The following is a 23,133-nucleotide window of genomic DNA, read 5'->3' as shown; positions in this document are numbered from 1 at the left end:
TACTTGTAGAAAACATCTATTAGAAAACTGATTTAGGACTGATTATTTTATACCAGATGCAAGAATGCAATAAAAAAAGACTGACTTCAATTGAGACAAACACAACAGAAGTGGGGATGTTTTATGTATTCTGAAAAGGGGTTCGGATTTTATTCCAGTGTCATTAAATGAATTCAAAAGTGAACTTCATTTGCTATCAATTTTTTAAAAACCATTTTAAACACACAGTCATTTACCAGGCAGAATTATATGCCTAATGGTTTTATTTGTTTAACAGTGCATTATAGTCCAGCCATCTGGTGCCAGAGATCTGTGTAACAGCTATACAGGAGAGAGAACTAGAGATAACAGTCTGTCAGAGCATGTGTGGATTGCAGAGATAAAAGACATACTTGGAGACTTTTACTAATAAAATTAGTTTCTACGATTTTGTTTTTAAGAATACAGTTTGTTAAGAATATATTTAACAGTTATAATTGCATTCAGAGACTACTGGAGTAATAAATACAGCATTTACTACACAACTTAAAGGTACAGTACATTTATATAACTAAAAATGTTATTCAATCATTAAAAGACAAAAAAAAGGAAACTGCAAACATAGTATGTGGCTAAGGGATCTGTAACACTATTTAAAGGTTAAAAATTGACATAAGCAAACTTACTTTCTTATAAAAAACCCCAAATAATAGATTTGTCTCAACAGTAATTATTTTCTAAGTTAAACTTATTTACTCCTGCGCTAGAACTGACCCCAGAGTTTTGTTTTACAGCTACTAATTTGCCTATGTATACTTTTAGCAACATCCACTGTTTTGTTCATTGATAGAAAAGCAATTATGAAATAAATTGTGTTGCACATTGAGTGTGCCATAACACTAGGGAACCATTGGCAGAAAGACACCGTCAGCCCTGTCCACTTTGTTTCTCACAGACAGAGAACATATCCACACCAAAACTACTCCCAGAATTAGTACGTACCTTCATCATAAAAAATTAAATACTTTCTTTTAAAAGACATAAGGTCTATCCCACATGTTCCAAAAATCTTACTAGTGCTACATCAAAATTAAGCATGACACCTGCAATAACTGCCCTAACTGGATTTTGCAGTTGGATGCAAATGCAATGACCGAAGACGTCTGACTTGACTGAGAGAGATCACAGCCACCTTCACCTAAGTCACAGGCACCTTTTTGCAACTGAGGTTACATCAAATAAACATATAATCTGATTTGCACTTCTTTAAGTGGCAACTCTTGCTTATTTATTTATATGATATTTATTGAAAAAAATATTAAAACCTCTGGCACAACCAACTACTGCAAACTAGGTGAAACTAGTAAATATATGCTGAAAATCAGATAGGAAAAAAATAAACTATTTTTCGATATCTACTTTCTGTGATGTAAGATTAAGCTACGTAAGAAAACAAGTATAAGCTTAAATTTCATTGCTAATATTTCATGCAAGAGTATCATCTTTGGATATGCCCATGTATCAAAGTTTATACACACAAGCAAATACTCCAGGGTCAATGGGACAGTGACAGCATACACTGCCTGATATTTACGTTGTTAATAGCCCACAGAGAGGCTACTCCTGTGTGATGCCTAGGGAACTGTAAATCCACACCCTGGAACCCGTTCCTATAGCTGTACCTTTCAGGCTGGATTGTCAGCCTTTACACCAACTTGTACTGAATGCAGGGGGAATCGGTAACAGGAGAGAAGGATTGCAAGATAAAGCGCTCCTTCACACCAATGACAGACACCACATCCATGTACCATCACTCTAAGAAACCTTCTAGGAATATTTGCTGGCAATACAGAACTACAATTTTAAATGGCAACTGAGACAAATTGACAGAAATTGACGTAAACGAAAGTGCTTTCCTATTTCAGTTTGAGGATCCCAAGAAATCTGAATAATTTACAAAGGTCCTTTACACTGTGAAAACACCTTCAGTTTTAAAATCTTAGCTCCAAGTGACACAAAGCAATGACAGAATACCAGGAAATACACAAACTCACAAAGGACCATTCTGAGTAAAACCACTTGACACTGAGAAAAGTTATTTGCTGCACACCCAAAATCACAACCTGATTTCAAAGGAAGTCGTGCACAAGACTCCAGCCAGATCACACAAATCAGTGTAAGATCTTGTAACCCACAGTGGTCTCCTACAGCACTGATATTAGAGCAACATCTGGACACAACTGTAGCAACCCAGAGTACTGAGAGTATTTCTCTGCCTGTTTTGAAGGGTTTTACCCCCCTGAACAACACTGTTTTGACTTCCAACCTTGGACAAAATTACCAACGATCAGACAAGAACTAGAAAATACAGTGGTGTGCATTAGGTGATAGACTACTATGTAAGATTGTCACAGGGTGAAAAATTTAGAGGTTTTGGGCTTCTCTTTGTAGTAAATAGATAAGAGCAAAAAATATCAAAATGGAGGATTGTTGTTGTTCTCCAAACCCTCTTCTTCTACTACTGCTACTCCATATTCTGCAGTAAAAGTAATTTGGGATGATTGGATAAAGAATTGCACAGTTCCTGGCCGTGTTACTGAATAATTGGTAGGAAAGTAAAAATAATATATGTTTCTAGTAACCATTGGTTAAATTATCTTTAAAAGGCTGTGTAAATCTTGATAATTTGACTTCTCTCCTGCTTTCTGTGCTCTATGTTATGCCTGGGTCACGCTAGTGGCTCTGTTCCTCTGATAAAACTTAATAAACAACTATCTGGCAGCGCTGAAACTCAAGGAAAAGTCTGGGTTTATTCTTTGAAACTCCTTGCAAGGACTTTAAAATATTCTCCCCCATCAGGAGGGATTTGATTTACGGCACGGTTTAGTGTCACATAACTAGTAAGGGAGTAGCAAAGTTTAGAGGCCTAAATGCAATTTAACAATGGCGTTGGGAACTGTAAGGAGTGTGATGCAACCAAGATCAGTTAAGGCAACTGGAAGAAACCCGAGTCCACACTTCCCAACTCAGGAGCCTCATTCTTAGGCAGGTAAGCTCTCACATCTTTAATGTGCCTCACTGTCAATTAGTTGAGCAGGGGAAGAGTAGGTTTCAGGGAAATCTTGCTTCTCTTTCTGTGTTACAACAGGACAAACACGTATGTGGTACTGTTAGAGGAATGACAAATTAGACCATGCAAATTTTAGAGAACAATATACAGAACAGTTTAACAAAACTTACATAGTAAGTATGTACCAGGAGTAGGTGATGGATGCCTAATTTTTCTGTCCCGTCAGCCACTTATGAAAGTTCACATATATCATGCAGTTGATGTTCTAACATCTAATACTTCATACCTAATCCACTACATGACATTTCTATTTAAAAGTCTAATGAAGTTTATAGTATTTCACCAGTGTCATCCAAATGCACTGTTAGTCTTGGTTTGAAGATGACTTTTTGAAATACTTCACTATGTAAAGCCTGTGCCTCTCAAGGAAGAACCTGGCAACCGTGATTCATATGCTCCTCTTTCAAAGCTGGGCATCTGGGAATATTTTTCAAGGTCACACTAAAAATTTAAATCAGGACTTAAACTTTCCATGTATTTTTCCATAAATACAGTATTCATAGTATCAACATACAGATACTATTATAAGACCTGTCAGTTACATTAATTCTATTAACACCAGAAAGTAAAAAAACTTCATTTTCCTCCGTAATAGGAAGCAACTGGACATTGTGACCTCCAGAATTCACTTCTCCTTTCAAATGTAACTGAGTTTTTAAAAAGTAACTTTAAATGATGCATTACTGCACTCTTTATCAAGACTAGAACAAGCCCATGCCATACACAGTTCTGAGATAACTGCATCACTTGTTGAGCATGTAATAAGGAAAATGCTTCTTACTTGAAAAAAGTCAGTGTAGCATCATTTTCTAACAAAAAAAGAAAAAGCAATAATAGATAATTTGGCATATTGTACATCAAGTTAAATGGAGCTCAGCACACCTCATCTGGAAAACTTTCTTACACTGATCTGCCATCTCTTTTTCTCTGAAACACATTGCAGAAACACACAAATGATTGAATAATTTCTTAGTTTTTCTAGCACTCTCTTTCAGGACAGCTACACCAAAGAAAGTCATTCTCATGCTCATTAACTGTGCCTGTGTACTCTTAATCTCTCAATTCTATTACTTAACATCACACAGAAGACATAAAACAGGCTAAAACCACCTCAGGGAACAGGCCAGCACCTTGCATTTATTTAGCCACTAGATTTCAGTGACTACTACAGCTACCTATTTCAATAGGATTTTTCTTTTTTAACTCCCCAAGTTTATCAGATTTCCTACAAGTCTTGTTGTTTCTTTTCAGACTGGGGCCATTGCACAATCCATCTATCCTAGTATCTAATAAGACAACATCCCTTCTAGAAATGAAATAAAATATCAACAAAAAAAGTGAGGTTAAGATCTTCTCCAGGACAGCAACTGCTGGAGGAAGAGAGTAAAGGGAGCCTGTGTGCAGAGACCAGAACACCAGTTTCCTATTTCCCAGAAGGCTGCTTATTGCAAGTCAAAGAAGGAGGAGAGTGAAAACTGAATCAGAGGAAGAGAAAGCAAAACTACCAAGGGCAGAAGTGAAAGGGCAAAGAACAAACTATCAAGGTTATGACAAAAGAATAGAAAACTTGATCAAAAAAGCAAAAGGAGTATGTAAAAGCTCTGCAGGAATATTTTTAAGCCAGAACACTGATAATGCTCTTTCTCTCCTTCCCACTCTCAGCATAAACATCTGCTTATTAAGATTAGTTTTTAAAGTCCAAGCCTGATTTATGACAAACATATACATACTACTCACCACTAAGTGTAATTTTACAACGGACATTGTAGGCTGATGCCTGATGTGAACAGTAAAAAGTTTTGGCTACAAAGATTCCACAGAACAGCATAACATGCCTTCAGCACTACACCAACCTGGTTATACTTCCAGAAAAATTTTAATCACTATAGTTAATATTAAATGCATTAAAACCACAGTGCCCTACACTATTAAATTTATACTCACCGCCCAGATATAACTCCCTATTATCTTTACAACCTCCCAAACACAGCTTTTTTTTTTTTTTTTTTTTTTTTTTTTTTTTCTTCTCTGGAGTCTGATCCAAATCCACCTTAAGTAGATGCACCAACTTTTATCAATTCACTAGGTTTTCCATTAAGACATCAGGGAACTGTTTCAGAAGTACTATATAAGGAAATTGCAAATAGATCCCATTATTTTGGAATGCTGCCACAATCTGGATTGTTTGAACTATTTACTTCATGGACCAAGTAAGTTCAAATAATGTCCACCAACAGCTATCTTGAATACATTTGCTCTGTACTAGCTGGGTTTTTTCTTCTAGTTAGAAGGTAATTAGTCTTGATCATACTAAGGTAAAAAATATGCAAGTACACCTTGTTTTAACTTAACTGGTAGATCTCTTTCTCTACAGGCACACTTTTAGTAGAAATTTTAAGATAACACAACTCTCCATTAACATCTGAAAAATTTTGAAAAGGGGAGAAAACACCACAGTTGTAGTAACAAAATAGCTGACATCTTAAAGGAAAAGAAACTTTGTGATAACTCCCATAATTTGCTTGTAACACGTGTCTCAGGTACTGTCAGATCTGATAAAGTAATAAAAATATTTCTATTGTTTTACCCTTTATGGCTGTGGTAAACATGTCATTTATTATCTAAAAGCAGACAAAACCTCCCAAATTACTATTTTTAAGGGCTTATGACCTTGAGGGAGAGGCACAAGGAGGGAGAAGGAAGATGACTAACCTGCACTGAGGACCACATGAAACAGATTGTACCAAAACCAGGCAAATTTCAGACAGAAACTTCAGCTCTGTTACCACCAGACTAATAACTTGCAGTCAGCCCAAAAAGCTAAACTTCTGCCAAGAAATCTGCACAGCAGGTAAGTCCTGCTGAATCTATTGCTGACATTAATAGTCAGTAACAGGTAATCTTCAGGCACAAGGAGAATCTTGACTGCAAACTGAGGCAGCTACAAACAGCACTGCAACGTATCTTAATTAACCTGGTTATCTTAAGTAAAGCTCCCATCTATTCAAAGTAATATAGGCCCTTATTTGAACTGATATGAATGTCTTATTGAAAAAACTAAGCACTCCAAGTTAGGACCTCAAAACTTCCCTTTCATACACATATACTTCACTTTCTGCAACTAAACCATTATTTTCTGAACAATATTTTCCAAACTATTTTGGAGAAACACTCAAGTGCTTATCATTCACAAACACATGTGGTTTTGTACACTTATCAATGCTGAAGTAAAATTAAACTACTGCACTTTTTTTACTGTGTACCATGCAAGAGGATAATAAGAGTATTTCTAAACAGATACTGTGAACAAAATAATTAAACCCATATAGGAATTAAGAGTGCTCTGGTTTTCACAAGTTTTGAACGAAAATAAGAGATTCTAGTAAAACATACATACTTCAGGGTTTTCAGCAAAATTTCAAGTAATGAACACTTAGATACTACTAGAACACAAGTATTTTATGAACCATATGTGCAGGCCTAACGAATTTGTGCCTGCAAAGAACATACATATAATCAAACAAACCAAACATAAAATGATCAAATCTACACACAGAAACACTGTTATAAAAAATCTCTCCTGTAAGGTTTATGCTCATGTTGCCTCAGATACAGAATAGCCTTTTAATACAAAATAAAACAAACTAAACGCACATTCCCATATCTGAGCTGTTTCATGTAACTTCAGAGGGAAGCATTGCTGAAGTATTTTCTTCAAGGTTACCCATTTTTAAAATTCCTTGCCAACTCCGCTCTGTACATTAAGTAACTTACATTTCCTGCACATACAGCTTTGGAAGTCCAGCTACTTGAGGGGACATTTGAAAGGCAGCACTCTTCTTGGGTTCTGAGCACAAGTGCATGAACTTTGTTTCACTGAGTAGTTGCTGATGGATCAGCTGAAGGAAAGAACAGCTGAAGACTCAATTAACTGTTTTTACTGTGTTTTCCACTTCGGCAAATAACCCGGCGTCTTATTGAATACTCAAACCTCAAAGTTTTGGCTCAGAGAAATGACTTTCAGTTCAAGACCAAAAAACCACACAATCTGGTTTAAGTAGACACAGGAGCTGCATTGTGAGATTTGATCACTGTCATAAGTCTCTACTACTGTTAGAACGCTTTCATCATCTCTAAAAGACGAGTCCTTTCTGTTCGGTCGCCTTTCAAAACTCATGACAGTCTGTATTTCCAAAGCCACAGTTCTGTAGATTTTACTTTTTGCTTTTCCCAAATTCAACTCAGACTGTCATCTGGTGAAAGGGCAAAGGATGACCTACCTCTTTTCCAGAGGTTGTGTTGCATTCCCAAAACCCCATCCCCTGCACCACCCCCTCAAGCTTCACTTGAGCAAAAAGGTTTGCTGCAGGCAGCAACACTCCTCTGTGCACACACAGGCAGCAAATCCAAGAGCCATCCTTGTGCAAGGCTACGGGCACAGCAATTACCCCAGAGCCCTCCCTCCCTCCCTCTGTGAGAATGCAGAATGACACACTAAATTTTAGTTCTCTAAAATTTAACAGTTCTGGGAAATGTTTGTATTGTACCCAAGGATAAAAACTGAGCAGCAGATACCAAAGAGAAGTGTGTCATGCACACCTGCACCTGTAGCCTAGTGCATAGCTAGTTCTAATTTTAGGCTCCCAAGATTTCAATGTTCCTGTAATTATATATAAAGCATATCAAAGTAGACATTTAAGTATTTAGTTAAATTCTTTGTATATGAATTCAACTACACACAATTTTTTGGAAAATCTTAACACAAAACATGTCAAATTGTTCATTCAAACTATTAAACAGATTTTCTACGTTTATTGTACAGAATAATACATAATTTCAGTGAACAAGCTTACAGAAGATTGTCTATAGAAAGACTGATGAGTAAATTTCTCAATGAAACACAAGTAGCGTATTTTAATCTGCTGAAAAGCTTTATAAGTCTCCCTACACACATTGTATCCTGTTACATCAATTTTTCATCAGCAATTTGAATTAAGTCAGTCATCTGCAAAAACCATTCCCATTTACTTTTTAATGAGTTTTCAGACCTAAAGATATCTTTAATTTCTCCAACCAATTTGTATATTACACAAATGTTGAACACAATTTGTCTGTAAGATATCTTCATTCAAGTCATGCATTATTTTTAGGTGGCATGATCTCATCATGCCACTGCTGTATTTTGGGAAAGCCAACAAACTATTATTTATGCTTTTCTGTTAAAAAAAACCAAGCCAATTCTAAAGTAGCTTAAGGGACCCTCAAAAATGAATTGAGTTTTGCAATTATGACACAAAAATGAAACTGAATTCAGAGAATAAAAACCCTATAATTTGCACAGTAAAATTAAAATCTGGACTAAGCTAATATGAAAGGGTACACAGAAACACTTCAATTATTATGCAGAAAACCTATTATGAGGCAGGAGGAAAGTTCTGGATAAGCTACTAGTCAAACACAGCCTCAATTAAACTGAAATAAATTATCCATAGAATATTCTAAAATGTATCTTAAGTCACATAGCCTGAAGCACACTACAATTATGAATTGTTTTAACATCAACAGGTTCAGTACTTTACTCCTGTTTTACACACAGCATTCCATATTCTCTGCAGCAGCTGTGCTTCCGGAGTAGGAAAAAGGAAGTTTGTTTTATTTAAACCTAAACTCACAGTTTAGCTAAAACTGCTAATCACAGGGAAAGTATCTTGGTACAACATGACTGCAAATGGTGAACACGTTCCAGGCTTCTCAGCCTCTCCCATCTCCTACCTAGACACGCTTTTAAGGGAAAAAACCCTGGCATGTGTGTGGCATTTTTGCCACTTTCCTGTGTGACTGTCCATATCCAGCCATGCGACTGGGCACTGGCTGTAACTCAGTAACTGAGGAAGCAGAGCAGTAACAGCCACTCAGATTTACATATTTTCTTACTAAATGGGAACTGAAGGAATACAATGTGTCCATGACTACATCTTTTGTGATAGGAGAACACACCAAAATCTAGCAACAATAAAGTGCACCTTTTTCCCTGCTACCTGGGACATGCACAGCACTCATCTTTCCACCTCTTCCCCCTCTTCCCTGCTAGCCACAGCCTCAGCTCCCATGTGACAGCAGCATGGTGTTAATTCTTTAATTGTGCAAACACAACACATCTTTGTGCAAAGAACAATCCAGCCACTTTTCACATTGTGCACCTGATACCTGAGAGAGCAAATCAGCATATTCAAAAAATAATTTTAAAAAAATGAGTAAGGAAAAGAATACACAGGACCTGTCAACTGAATTGTATATCAATATTTTCTTTCATAAGGCAAGCTAACTACCAAAACCACCCCACCCCTGCCACTCCCATTCTCCATGCACTGGAATATCCACCTCAAAAATATGACTCTTTCAATCATGCCTAATATAGCCATAAGGAAACTGATGCCTGTTGATTTTCACATACCAGCTTATACTTCCTCACTCATCTCATTAGTTTTTCCATTAAAATTTACTTCCTTTGCTTAGCAGATTTACTGAGAGTTGATTTGATACAATAAAAAAAATAGTGTGAGTTGTGCAGCAACAGGCATATAAACATACTATAGCAAAAAAACCCCAACAGCACAGTGACATTCAATATGACTAAAAGAAAGAGGAAAATAAAAGTGTTTTTGTTATTATAATGCAGTAAAAGGGCTAACCTGCTTATTATGTATTTGAACACACATGTAGTTACACAAAGTATCTTGAACTTGGCTATTGCATACCTTTAGACATACAAATATGACTATTTCAATTATTTAGCTACGGAACTGGTAAATCTTGAGTCTTTACTTCTTACAGTTGATATATTCCAGCACATACAGAGCTACTGTCATCAGAGCTTTCCTTCCAAGAGGGGACCCACTTGTTCAGAAGGGTTAGGCTTTAAACCAGTGCTAGCTGTCCTCTGACACGCAGTTATACAAATTAAATAAGCAAGCAGGGAAGAAAAAGCAGGCTACCTATTCACAGAATAAGGTCAGTAATTTCACTGCTGGCTATTTGTGATACAACACAAATACAGTTCAGCCTAAAAAATCTTCGGGGAAGTGAATTTTTTTTTATTGGTATGGAATTTTGACTTCTTCTAAAGAAGAAATTTAGGTCTTGCCTTTGCATGTCACCTCCCCTTTAGAATAAACCCATCGCTATCCATATTCCAAGATGTATTTCTTCACTGTTAAGAGAGATTCACCTTATTTTCGGAGCCCACCTTCACAAAACCCTCCAAAATTCCATCTCTAAATGCTACACATAAAATACATGATATGTGTGTTACAGGGGAAAAAAAAAAGACTTTGAAAACACTGGGTGAACAAATCTGCACCAGGTATTATTCTTCCATATCTAGCACTAGCTCTCTGCTACCAAAATCATGCATTCCACTCTTCAACAGAAATGGGTTGGGAAGGACTGCAACTTTTAATATTTTTAAATTAAGATGTATTTAAAAATTAAGATCACTTAGATCATATTACACATGCAGAAGATCTGAAAGGACTGACATGTTTTAAAGTAGTTTTTCTACTACTTTCATGGTTTGGGCCTCTTCAACATAACTGAAACACCAGCCCACTTGTGATGTACACAGAAGGTAACACCTTCAGCAGAACAAAACAAAAGGAAAGGAGAAAAGAATATGCTCAGACTACTTAATATTTTGATTTGGTTGGTTTGATCCAACTCACATTTTTGACAGATACTTCTAAGACTACTTCCCTCCTCTGGTCTCTCTGCTCCCCCAGGAACCCCCCCAGAGCTCAAGTGGTGGTCCTGATGCATTGTGTTACAAGATGAGGGCTATTTGCAAAGGAGAAGTCACAGAAGACATATGGGGTCAGTATTAAGGAACAGGCACAACAAAGAACACAGAGCTGGTATTTCAAAAACACACAGAAAAGGACATTTCAGAGCACCAGTTAACTGCCCCTGGATGACTCAGTGAGATTAAATAGACAACAGAAAACTGAAAGGTAAACAGGATCCTTTGATATTTTAGCAAATTTGTAGAGTTTACCACCCTTCAGTACACTGAAAACAAATAGCACATCCACCTTCCTAAAGCAGACAAAAGATAACTACTGCAAACATATCCAGAATAACAAAAGCATGGTTTACAACAGAAGCAGATCCTCTGCCAGCCACAACAGTTGCACACACATGACTTTCAGGACCTAGGCTGGGATCTTCAGCTCAAACTCTCTGGGAGACTAGGGCAATCTCTACTGCTGCCTATCCAGGGTAGGCAGGAAGCCAAAGCTGCTGCCGCCAAACTTGTTGAGCCAGTCCTCCCAACACTGGCCCACAATGCACTGCTTTGTGTTTGGAAATTGCTCAAAAGCTTTTGCTTCCAGCAACAGTGTGGAGCACTTGGGGAAAAATGCCAAAGGAGTCCAGGAAAGGCTATTGCCAGGCCACCATAACAGTGCGGACACCCCAAATGCTCCCATGAGTCGGCAACATCACCCTGAGCCACTGCGATGATGAACACCACCACACTTCCTGCAAGACCTCTGCAAGAAGTCATGACACTTCTCACACAAGTGCAGGAAAAGTCTTGGAGGGATTAAATTATAAATAAAACTGCTGATGCTGCACCTTACCATCATGTCTTCCTATTTCACACTGAAGAGCACCATCTATCCAGGCTGTGATTTTGGCCCTTTCCTGGGATAGGGGACTTTCTTCACATTGTTGTGGTTATCCAAGACAATTTTGGATGGCATCAGCAGGACAGAGAATTGCAGTGTTGCACAGAGAACCCCTTTTGCATCCCAAGCAGTTGTAAACAAGGCTCAGATGAGACATGTTCACAGCACACTGAAGATTTTACTCCTGTGCTCTACTCTGAGGATAAAAGTAGTATTCTTATCTCCAAGGCTATCAAGCTAACACTTCAGATCATTAAATTCAGGCCACAAAAACAAGAAAAGAAACTTACAGGTTTTATTCTAGTAAATGACACAGTGGTCTGTGCCCCTACATTTCAGGGCACAAGGTGGGAGTCAGGCAGAACCAAAAAGAAATTTCCCACACAAGGACTGATGCGTTTAAGACTTCTCCAAACACCCCACGGAAATAGTGGTGCTGAAAGAGCCAGGCACAGTCAGCTGGCTGTTAAAGCAGGTTCTACAGAAGAAATATCAAACAAGAAGAGGGCTCTGCCCAGCCTAGACACAAACCATAATCAAACCATATCAGGTTCCTCTCAGACATTAATATTTCCCCCAGAATCTCACAACACAGCTGGTAGTAAAAGTCCTCCTTCAATCACTTGGCCACAAAAAGTCACAACCCTGTATTTAGGACAAAAATTTGCAATCTATTATATAAGCACATATTACACTGCCTTTGGTAGGCAACACAGATATACTAAATTTGGCTCAAAACTTCTCCTCTATAAATTACAAACTACAACATGGAACAGAAGCTCCTTAACAAGCAGGATTTCTAGACAGCTGATTTGAGTAACACAACTTCACAGAAATGAAAAACAAAATTGCTTTTGGGAATTCATCTTTAAGTATTTTTATGAAGTAAATGCTGCCTATTGGGAAACTAATTTAGGTCTTTCCTCTCAAATACTTCCATTTAGTACCAGTGAGAGCAGGACAACTGCCATCTCTCTTAGCAGAGCAGAACAGACAACAAAGAATGTGTTCTATGTTTTATAAAACAAATAATCTGAACATCTGTGTTGGTTTTGCATGGCCTAGTTTTTGGATTGGGGGGGCCACAGAGGTGGCTTCTGTGAGAAGCTGCTGGAAGCTTCCACCATGTCCGGCAGAGTCAGTCCCTGCTGGCTCTGAAGATGGACATGCTGCTGGCCAAAGCTGGGCCAATTAGAGATGATGGGAATGCCTCTGTGATAACATACTTAAGAGGAAAATCAAAACAAAGTGGGAGCAGTTTTCCTAGCCAGAGAAGAGGAGGAGGTGAGAGCATGTGAGGGGAACAACATGGAGACACCAAGGTCAGTGGAGAAGGAGGGACAGGAGGCGCTCCAGGCGCCGGAGATGAGATTCCTCTGCAGGCCATGGTGAGGACCATGGTGAAGCAGCTGTGCCCCTGCAGCCCCTGGGGATTCATGGGGGATGCAGAGATCCATCCACAGCCCCTGGGGATCCACAGGGGATGCAGAGATCCATCCACAGCCCCTGGGGATCCACGGGGGATGCAGAGATCCATCCACAGCCCATGGGGATCCCCAGGGGATGCAGAGATCCATCCACAGCCCATGGGGATCCACGGGGGATGCAGAGATCCATCCACAGCCCATGGGGAGCCACGAGGGATGCAGAGATCCATCCACAGCCCATGGGGGAGGTGCCTGTGCCAGAGCAGGTGGATGCCTGGAGCAGGCTGTGATCCAGTGGGAGACCCGGTGGAGAGAGGGAGCCCCTGCTTCCAGGCTGGAGCAGCCTGGCCTTGGAGGACTGCACCCCGTGAAGAGTGACCCACACCGCAGCAGTTCTGGGAGGACTGTTTGCCCGTGGGAGGGACTCACGTTTCAGCAGTTTGGGGAGGACTGCTGCTCGTGGGATTGGAACCACATTGGAGAAGTTCTCAGGACCCCACGGTCTCACAGGGGAAGGACTCCCCTCCCTGAGCAGTGGAAGAAAACCTCGGGTGATGAACTGACCAAACCCCCATGCCCTGTCTCCCTGCACTGTCAGTGGGAAGGAGGGAGGGGCCGGGGAAAGAAAAGGTGCTTTTAAGGGCTTATTTTAATTCTCATTATCCTCCTCCGATTTTGTTAGTAATAAATTCACTTTGTACGTCTGTGTTGAGCCTGTTTTGCCCTTGGAGTGTTTTCTCCCAGTCCTTATCTCAACTCATGAAGCCTTCATTAAATTTTTCTCTCCTCTGCCCAGTTGTAACGGGGTGGGGGGGCGGGTGAGCAGCTGTCATGGGTGCCTGGAGTTTAGCCAGCGTTAAACCACAACAACATTCTAAATCCCAAAATTATATTCCTTATAAACCAAAGCCTAGAAAAACTTTCTAGATGTCAGAGGCAAGTCAAACTCCTTTAATACATTTCTAGAGTCATTCTAATTGAACAGGAATGAAACAGATGATTTTAGCATTTCCTGTGAAAAGTGGGGAAATTCTTTGGAAATTGTATTATTTTGAAAAGTGCTTTCCAAATTGTTTTACATGGCTGTCTCAATAATCCAACACCCACACTGTCTGACTGTTCGGAACACTTTCTATTCCTTTGACATACCCATCAAAAATACTGCCAGTTAACCCAAATCTTTGCAGCATTTGAGGCTTCTAGGTATTCCAAACAACTACAGATTTGTTCTGAGGGGATAAAAAGAGTATTTGGTATGGAACACATTTATGTATACTGTATAAATTATGCTTCTTTCTCCTTTTGGCATAATTTGCAACAGCCCTCCAGTAAGAGATAAAGATAAATGATGCTGTAAGTCTTGTTCAGCAGAGTAACCCAAATTCAAATGGTATTTTCTCCAGTTCACAAAGTTACTGGGAACCACCTCAGGAATGTTAGAAAAACTTCTGATTTCTATTACCTGGCCTCCTGAAATAACTAATTACAAAAAGGGAATTTAAAAAAAAATACTAACTAATAATAACAACTAGTTCTTGTTTAGTTTTCACAATACACCACTTACAGCTGATCCTGATTTACACTGCGGTTATTCACTGACACAACATCTTTAACACTCAAACATAAACAAGATATAATATCTATTATGCTATATAGTCTTGTAGGCAGACGTGTAAAAATCAGATCAGATTCACTCTGAAAAGATACATAATCAAGCACAGTCCAATGGATTCTAGATTTTCAGACCAAACACATGATGGAAAAATTCAGGTTCCCCTTTAATCAGCCATCACCTTGTTTTGGAAACAACTTTACGGTTAGAATACAACTATTATTTCACAAGTGTTTCACTGAGCAGAGACAGAAGAGCTACTTAACCCAGCATTACTAGGAGGGAAAAAAAAAAAAAAAGATTGCAGAACCACACCCTAGGTGTAAACTGATACAGATTTTCCTCTGTAGTTTTGCCTGAAACAATAGCCAGAGGGTGTAATTTAGGGTATATACACCTTGCAAAGCCATGGCTATAATATCTAGGGACTGACAATTAAATGTTTGCATACTGAAGTACCTTTGGTGGCTGTCTGATCACGAGGTTGCAGTGAACATGGCTGTGTCCTCTCTCACCCACTGAGCCCCACAATCTGGTCCTACATTCTCCTTCCAGTCACAAGAAAAACACTGCTGACTTCAGTGGCTCACAACAAGACCTCACATCCCCAGGTAACGCTTAATAAACCAGCAGAACTCCCATCTTTCTACTCACAGCATCTACTACACCACTTATGCAGTCAATGGACAAAACTGTAGACTGGAAGTTAAATTTATGAAGGGTAAAATACAACAGCATTTGATGTCCATGGAAAGCAAACATCCAATTTACTGTGTATTCATCATAGGACTTGATTTTCAAATTTAACTCATTAAAGCCTCCACATTTCATTTCAAGGCAAGCTGCTATAGGACTTCCAGGCAACTGTATCTGCAAGAAAGCATCCAACCAACTCGCTTGCAAAGAAAAAAACCATGAGAGCTCTAGATTTCAGAACCAAAGTGCACAACATGGACTTAGCCTCAAAATTGCTCCCTATAGAATTTTAGTCCTTCAGCTCCTTCGTACACATTTTTTCAGTGCCAGTTGAGAAAGCTGCATTTTCTGTTGTACTACAGACAGTCGATGAAGATTCAAGTCCTGCTTAGCAACAGAAGGAAGAGCAGATCAAGAACACTACATGTTTTCTGCCTATTATAATCTCCCCAGCAGAAAAAGGAGGCATAACCAATTATCCCTTTCCCCTATATTATCAATGAAGCTCATCCATGGGCTATGCCAAAGCTATCAGAAGTGGAGATCAGGGTAGGGATGAGCTTGTAAATAAACAATCTTTCTCATTTGGAGCACATGTTACCACAAACCAGCTTATTCCACAGGGCTGATAGGCAGCATGCACACACAAGTAACTGAGCATTTGAGTATTTCTAATCTACCTGAGACAATAACCCAGAATATTTGCCATTTCCAAAGCTAGCAATCATGACTCCAAGCAATGTGGAAGCAGCTGCATGTGCAGCTTACTTTGATGAAGTCATATCCTGTCATACCCTGTAGTGTCTGGGGTTACCACAAGTATCTGACTTGCCACAAGAATCAGTGTGAGAGCCACCATCACCAGTCCTGGCTCACAGCTGCACACAGCCTGCACAAGAAGGGACAGCTTTTGACTGGGCAAAGCCTTCTAGCAGTGGGAACACAGATTACAATAAATTTATAGCCTTCCATGACAACTGCTTTTATAGTCATGCTACTCTGCTACATTAGACTATGAATTCCCTTTGTCAGATTTGAACACTTGCTGCTAAAAAACTTGAAGTACAAAGTTCTATTCATCTCTGTGCTGTCACCTACATTGTACGAATGTCTAGGAAATATCATTTAATATCATATATATGGGGAACTTTCACAGCAGTGGATGATTTCATTCATTACATAGGAAGAGAAACAATTTTCAAGCATCCTAGAGATTATTTAGAATAGTTAATTACAAGTCAAATATTATAATGGTTTGTGAAAGACAAAATCCTTTCTGTCTTGTAAGAGACGAGATCACACCTATCCCCAGACAACCTTCAGCAGCTCCAGCCACAGGCTGGGCACAGCCAAGAGAGGTGTAAGAACTAGACACATTTGCTTTTATAGATCTGCTGCAATGGAAGAAATACCTTTCCAAATACTTACCTTACAGAGAGTAATCTGCATCCTCTTAACCCAGTTTATTTAAAAGTATCCCTCACTAAGCCTTTTTGTCTTTCCTGCTCTACTTAGAAGATAAAATTACCACCTTGTATGAAAGTCACATTTCTACATACTTATTGCATTGTTCTTCTCTCACTGAGTATTTGTTGTTAAATATAGCACAGAAACTACACAAAAGCCAATCTTTAACGAAGTATTATCAAGATATCACCTCTTCTGCACAGGGATAACCTAGCTAATCATACATACCGCTTAAGAAGCATTAGATAACAGTGAATTCCTGACTGTTACATATGTGTACAGATAACTATTTCAAAAGGTTCCTATAAAAAAGAAAATATCCTGCCTTCTCACATATTATGGACAGATCAAGACAGTTTTGTGGCTGCAGCTCCAGTCGAAGTCCCCAAGGCCTTGCAATATCACACTAATACTATGGTAATATCTAAAACCTGCAAAGTATCTTTAAAGCATATGAGATGACACAGTTCTAACTTGCAGTCTAACATCATAATATTCTATTTATAACATCTGACTCATCTTGCCAGAAATAATTAAATATTGTAAACAGAACTTGGATTTAAAGGAAAAAAATGCCAAGAAAAAAAATTAGGGCAAATCACTGCAGAGAATTTCAAAAGTAACATCTTTCAAACTGCGTGTTTTTCAAGCAATCTCATAAAACCTCTACAATTTTCTTACACAGTTCAATGCAATTTTAAAGTCTCCCTGTAATTGTTTTATGATAACCAGTCCACAAAACATTAAAATACTTTGTGTAAGTAGTCAACTAAAATGCAATGAAATGAAGAAGAGATTTATCTGATTACAGACTGTGAAGAGCTATGCAGAATGTCAAAAAAGAAGCATGGCACTTTCTATTGCTACCTTAAAATATTTATTTCAACCTATTAAAAATTCTTACAAGTGTATTTGCAGGTAGTCAAGGACTACAGAGCCCTCTAAGCATCTCTGACATGATTTGACACAACAAAAACCAACTCAACTGAGCACCTCCCAAGGCTGAATAAAAACAAATTTAAATTTGAAATACGATGCTGTTTCTTACTTGTATTTACAACTTAGTATTGGAACAGAAGTTTCACCAGTCCTTTAATTATTTATGGAACCTGCTGCTGGGAAAATTCTAGACCTTGGGTCTATGTGATAAAGATACTTCTAGTGAGCCTCCCAGGCCTGGATTTCACTGCTCAACCCTGCCTAGAAAGAGCTCTAGAAGAACAAGGGTTCATCGCATGGCTCTTGGTACTGTCACAGCTCTGGTAACTTCCATTAACAGCAAGTAATATAATCAAACCTCAAAGCTTCTGCTGAATGCCCTAGAGGTTCACAGAGCCTTTTTTTTTTAATCCCCAAGACATATTAGCTGTCGAAGACCAGAAGTTCAACTGTTACCAGGTGACACGATGCTGAACAGAATTTGCTCCCACCTGCTCTCCTGACTGATTCCTACTGTCACTAAGCCTTCTAGAGCATCTTCTGAAGGAACCTACCAAAAACTGACAATCTGCATTCCCAAAGAAAATTCAACACTTGCCTTATTAAAGACAGTATAGTCTGAAAGCTGTAAGACTGGTACTGCACCACATCACCCCACAGTCAACACCAATTCTGACCTGTGACCCAAGTTACAGATGTTTTGTCCTCCTCCTCAATTTGTTGCCAGTTAACTCTAAGCTATGGTGACAGTACAAGTAAAGTGCTTGAAATAGACAGTAACAAGGGAGTCACCTCTCTATGGATGTAACATGCACACAAATACCCAAACAAACTAAAAAAAGGGGCTGTATGTGTAACTGAAAGAATGAGGTGCTTAAGCTGTAGTAGACAGCATAGTTTCAGCACGCACTGAATACACTTTAAGAAGAATTAAAAAGAAACACTCAATTTTAAATTGTCTAACCAAATCTCTTTTCTGCTCCCTATGCTTTTATTTTCCCATTTGAGATGCTATAGTTTCCTTTTTTATAGTTCTACATATTTCAAAAAATTTTTATGAGTCAATATAAGAATATAGCAGACTTTTATCCCAACCACTTCAAAAGGGTTGTACAAATTAATAAGTAATACTGTAAGTAATGATGATGTACATGGGTTGTCTCTCTCTGACTCTTCAATATAGATTTGGGGGTGGAGATGACTTGGTTTCGGGTTTCTTGTTTTGGATTTTTTTTCCATGTTTTTGTTTTATTTAAAGAAACATGCATGATAAATGGTAGCAATTGAAAATTTACTCTGGGGAGAGTCAGAGTTTCTTGAGTGGTGGGAGAGTGTTATGCCCCCAACTCCAATAAACAACTTTGGTCCTCACTGTTTCTAGCCACAGCTTCTCTACTCTTCCACAGAGCAAAATGAGCAAACCTGTTGTTAAATTTCGCAAGAAGCAACAGTTGCCTCCGTTGAAGCCTGTCAAAGTTACCACGCATGAACTCTACACTCACAGGCACAGTTCTATTTAGAGATCCTCTTCACAACAATGGGCTAGAAAAATTTTTAAAAGCAAACTAAATTCAGCACAAGTTAGCAAGGATCTCCTGAAAAACTGTTTCAAGCACTGATTATGAGGCTTAATACAAAGAATCAATTTTTTTCAAATCCATGTCAGGTACTACAGACACATCAACTTCCTTTTAAGATCTACTGCACCTCCAAGGTGAACTGAGTGTCTGAAAATGTTTTGGCTGCATCCAACGGCACTCATTCCCACTATCACACAAGTTTGGAAGATGTACTTCAGCAAAGTTTCATTTTAAAATATAGGAAAAATGCATGAAGTGGATGAGATTTTGTGCCTTGCTGTTTTGGAATTCATCTACATATTATATAATGCAACATGCTATCCTTGCTTCATCACAGCACAAGTGAACAGCAGGAGATTCACACCTTTAGCTGGTTCACAAAGCAGTAAGTAATTAAGTGACTGCACAAGCCAAAAGATTCTGTCACATCAATTACATATGAAAATGACTAATAAGCACAATTGCTTCTAACATGTTCTTACCTTGATAGGAGTGCTCAGCACAAGGTTTCAGTGTACAAAGTCAAAGTAAATTTTAAGGCTTACTTTAAAGTAAAATCTTCCCATCCCACTGGGCATCCCTCTCTCATTTCCATCTCCTGGGGATTTTCCATACCAAGTGCGAGTCAAGTACATTGGGCCCATACCTTATTCCTGCAGCTCCGATTTCTACATCAAAGCTCAGTATGGACTGTTACTGTCTCAAAAAGCAACATGTAGGAAAGTATCCAGCGAGTTTCTCACTCTGATGAAGATCTGTGAGGATCCCACCAGGAATGATTTAATATAATGTATTAGCAGAACAGAAAGCATATAAGAGCAGTGAAAAAGAAACAGGGAAGTATGAAACACAAACACTGGGAGTCTGGGAAGCCCAAATTCAAATTCTAGTTCTTACTTCAGTGTGAGCTTGGTTATGACAAGGAGGGTTAGATACAGAAAAAGACAGGTTTGAGACTATGAACTAATTTTAGTTTCCTGATCCCTGCATGGAACTAGCATCATTGACAGGTATTAAGGACTCATCAGGCTTCACAACCACTAAAATGCTGAGAGAACAGCTGCCTGATCAGCAAATAGAAAGTGCCGCTGACAAAGGTGTGCCTGAAATCCTGCCTCTCTCCACTGCTTGCAAATGTTGCCCTGGAATGACACAGTTACATCCTCCTTCATTCCTTTAAAAGAAATAACATGCATCATTCTTTTTCCTTTAAAGCTTAACAAAAGGAGAAGCTGGCAATGTTAACCCCCCCCTTTTTAATACAGTGTTACAAGAGAAACACTCACTCTTCATTCAGGAGACTCAGACTCAACTGCCTGCGAGGCTGAAATCCACATCTCGCATCAGGCACGCTGAGGATGAGGCCATTCCCACCAGGAGATGCAGAGAAACAGCATGTGGGAAAAGAAACAACTACCACCCATATCCCAGTGGGTACACAGGCCAGTGGGAGCCTGACAAATGTTAAATAAAGAAGATCGTTCTTGGTTTTGAACCCAATTCTAATATGTGGGCTGTAAAGTCATGTTCCTTCCTTTCCTCCCTCTCCAGGCCATGAATATTTAATTCTTTTATGCAAACTGAAAGAGTTGCAATGCAAGGTTAAATTAGCCTAAATAACCTTGAAATCCTTTAGTGAAGTTGGGCCTCAGAGTCAACTCCCCATCTGTAGAGAAATACCCCTCTTACATGAGGAGCTCTGTTATTACTTGTATTAAAAATACTGTGGGGTACCATGACAAAAAACTTGAGGTTAAAGTGGATTTAACAAAATTTATACTTTTGGTTTACCTTTCTCTGTTAAGAACCAAGGTTTAGACAGTCCAATTATTTAATAAATGTTTGTTCCTCAATTTTAAATGCAAAATTCTTCCTGGGAAAAGGAATCTGTTACAGTATTTTCAAAGTTTTATTTGGTAACACAACACGTACGTATGCTGGCATGTTTGCTGCTCCCCTAGTTCCTTAAGTTAATTTAAACTTAATTAATACTACTTTAGCTCTATTTTGCAGCAGGCCAAGCTCCCTACAGACCAGCTACAGGTATATGCCAAGTCAGTGTCTCATTCATATGTCATAAAGCAACCAAAATAAACAGACTTCTGGAAGCCTGACAGGACTACTAAGTTTCACTTTTAATTCTCAAAGTATTTTATGAACTTCCTTCAACTCATAACCCTACAAATCATTCACATGGTTGGAGTCAGTGCAGAAAAGCTGTGTCTCAGTGACCAGCCTGTGCAAAAACAATTTCATGATCTCGCTCCAGAGGGAAAAAAATAGGATAGATTACTCTTTACCTTGCCAGCTAATCTTTAGAATCTGGAAACCTTAGATGCTTGCATTTTAAGAGGTAGAAATAAGACCAAATGTTTGAAAATCCTTATTGGTAAAATCTTTACTAGGATAATGTGTATGTTTATTATTGTAAATGCTGTTTTAGCACTTGAATGATTTGCCTATTCAGAAAAACGAATTACATATCCAGCACAACTATTAGATTGGAACTTGGCAATGAAGTAACAAGTGATTTTTCAAGTGCCTAAGAACATGGCAAAACAACACAAGTGAATCTGAATGCTGCAGCACAGCTGCCTATTGCATCTTTCTTCCATGCCACTGACTTTGATCCTAGAAACTATATTTTCCAAATTTCAGCAACATTAGGAATGCTACAAAAAATAGCCATTTTTATTCAGACTCAATACGGATCACTGTCTCCCAATCCAACTAGCCCATGACACATTGCTTTAGCTTTCATTTGCTGCTTGCAGCTCACAAGTCTGTAAGTGCTGAATCAGATCATCTCCTAAAGTCACTGGCAAGTTCTGCCTCCCGTGATTGTAAACCATGTTTACAAACCCAGTCTTCACTTTCTAACAACATCAAATAAATGACCTGGGTCTAACTGCTCCAGTATTTAAAACAGCTGGGCCTGTTCTCTGGCACATGTCTCAGGCAGTCAGAGGGAACCAAGAACCAACAATATTAAGAAAGGTTCTAAAACTTTCTCTGTTATAAAACAATTGTTAAACTGGAAAAACAAAATAACAAAAATTAACATCACAAATCAGACTCATCGCTTCCTTTTTTCCAATGCCTGTTAGAAAGTAAATAATAATCTGTAGCTTTCATTCATCATCTGCTTACAACTCCAAGTAGCATTGTTACTCTTGCAACAAACTAGGCCGTAATGGGCTTTTGCTAATCACAGGTGAAAGGTCACTCTCATTTAGCAGAGTACCAAGCAATAAACACAACACATTGACATGATAGAGAAAAGGATCAGTATCAAAATACTGACATGGATTATACCAAGAACAAAAATTATTCTAACTTAAGACAAGATATTATCAGTGTTCATCACAGGGCTTCCTTAGGACAATTTATAGTCTAAAGACAAAAAAAAAAAAAGCCACATAGAAACACAGTGTAGACAGTCCATGCCCTAGCTCGCAGTTTTCCGAATATGTACCACTTTAATAATAATGCTAATAACACCAGTCACTGACAGGCCACCAGTCCTAAATCCAAACCGATAGGAAACGCTGATCATTTCTCCTTCCCATGCCTGACCCTCTCCTAAGTAGTTATGAGCAAGAAAACTTCTCCACACACC

General features: G+C 38.7%; 1 protein-coding gene across 4 annotated transcripts in view; it reads right to left on the bottom strand.

The window, feature by feature from the left end:
- The window catches only part of ATXN7 (ataxin 7), an 88,880-nt gene that overhangs the window by 37,802 nt on the left and 27,945 nt on the right, over positions 1 to 23,133 (bottom strand). The window lies entirely within an intron of this gene.

Source organism: Corvus cornix, chromosome 12 (genome assembly GCF_000738735.6).
Source record: "Corvus cornix cornix isolate S_Up_H32 chromosome 12, ASM73873v5, whole genome shotgun sequence".
Lineage (NCBI taxonomy): Eukaryota > Metazoa > Chordata > Aves > Passeriformes > Corvidae > Corvus > Corvus cornix.
This window is presented reverse-complemented; position numbering and strand designations above follow the sequence as displayed.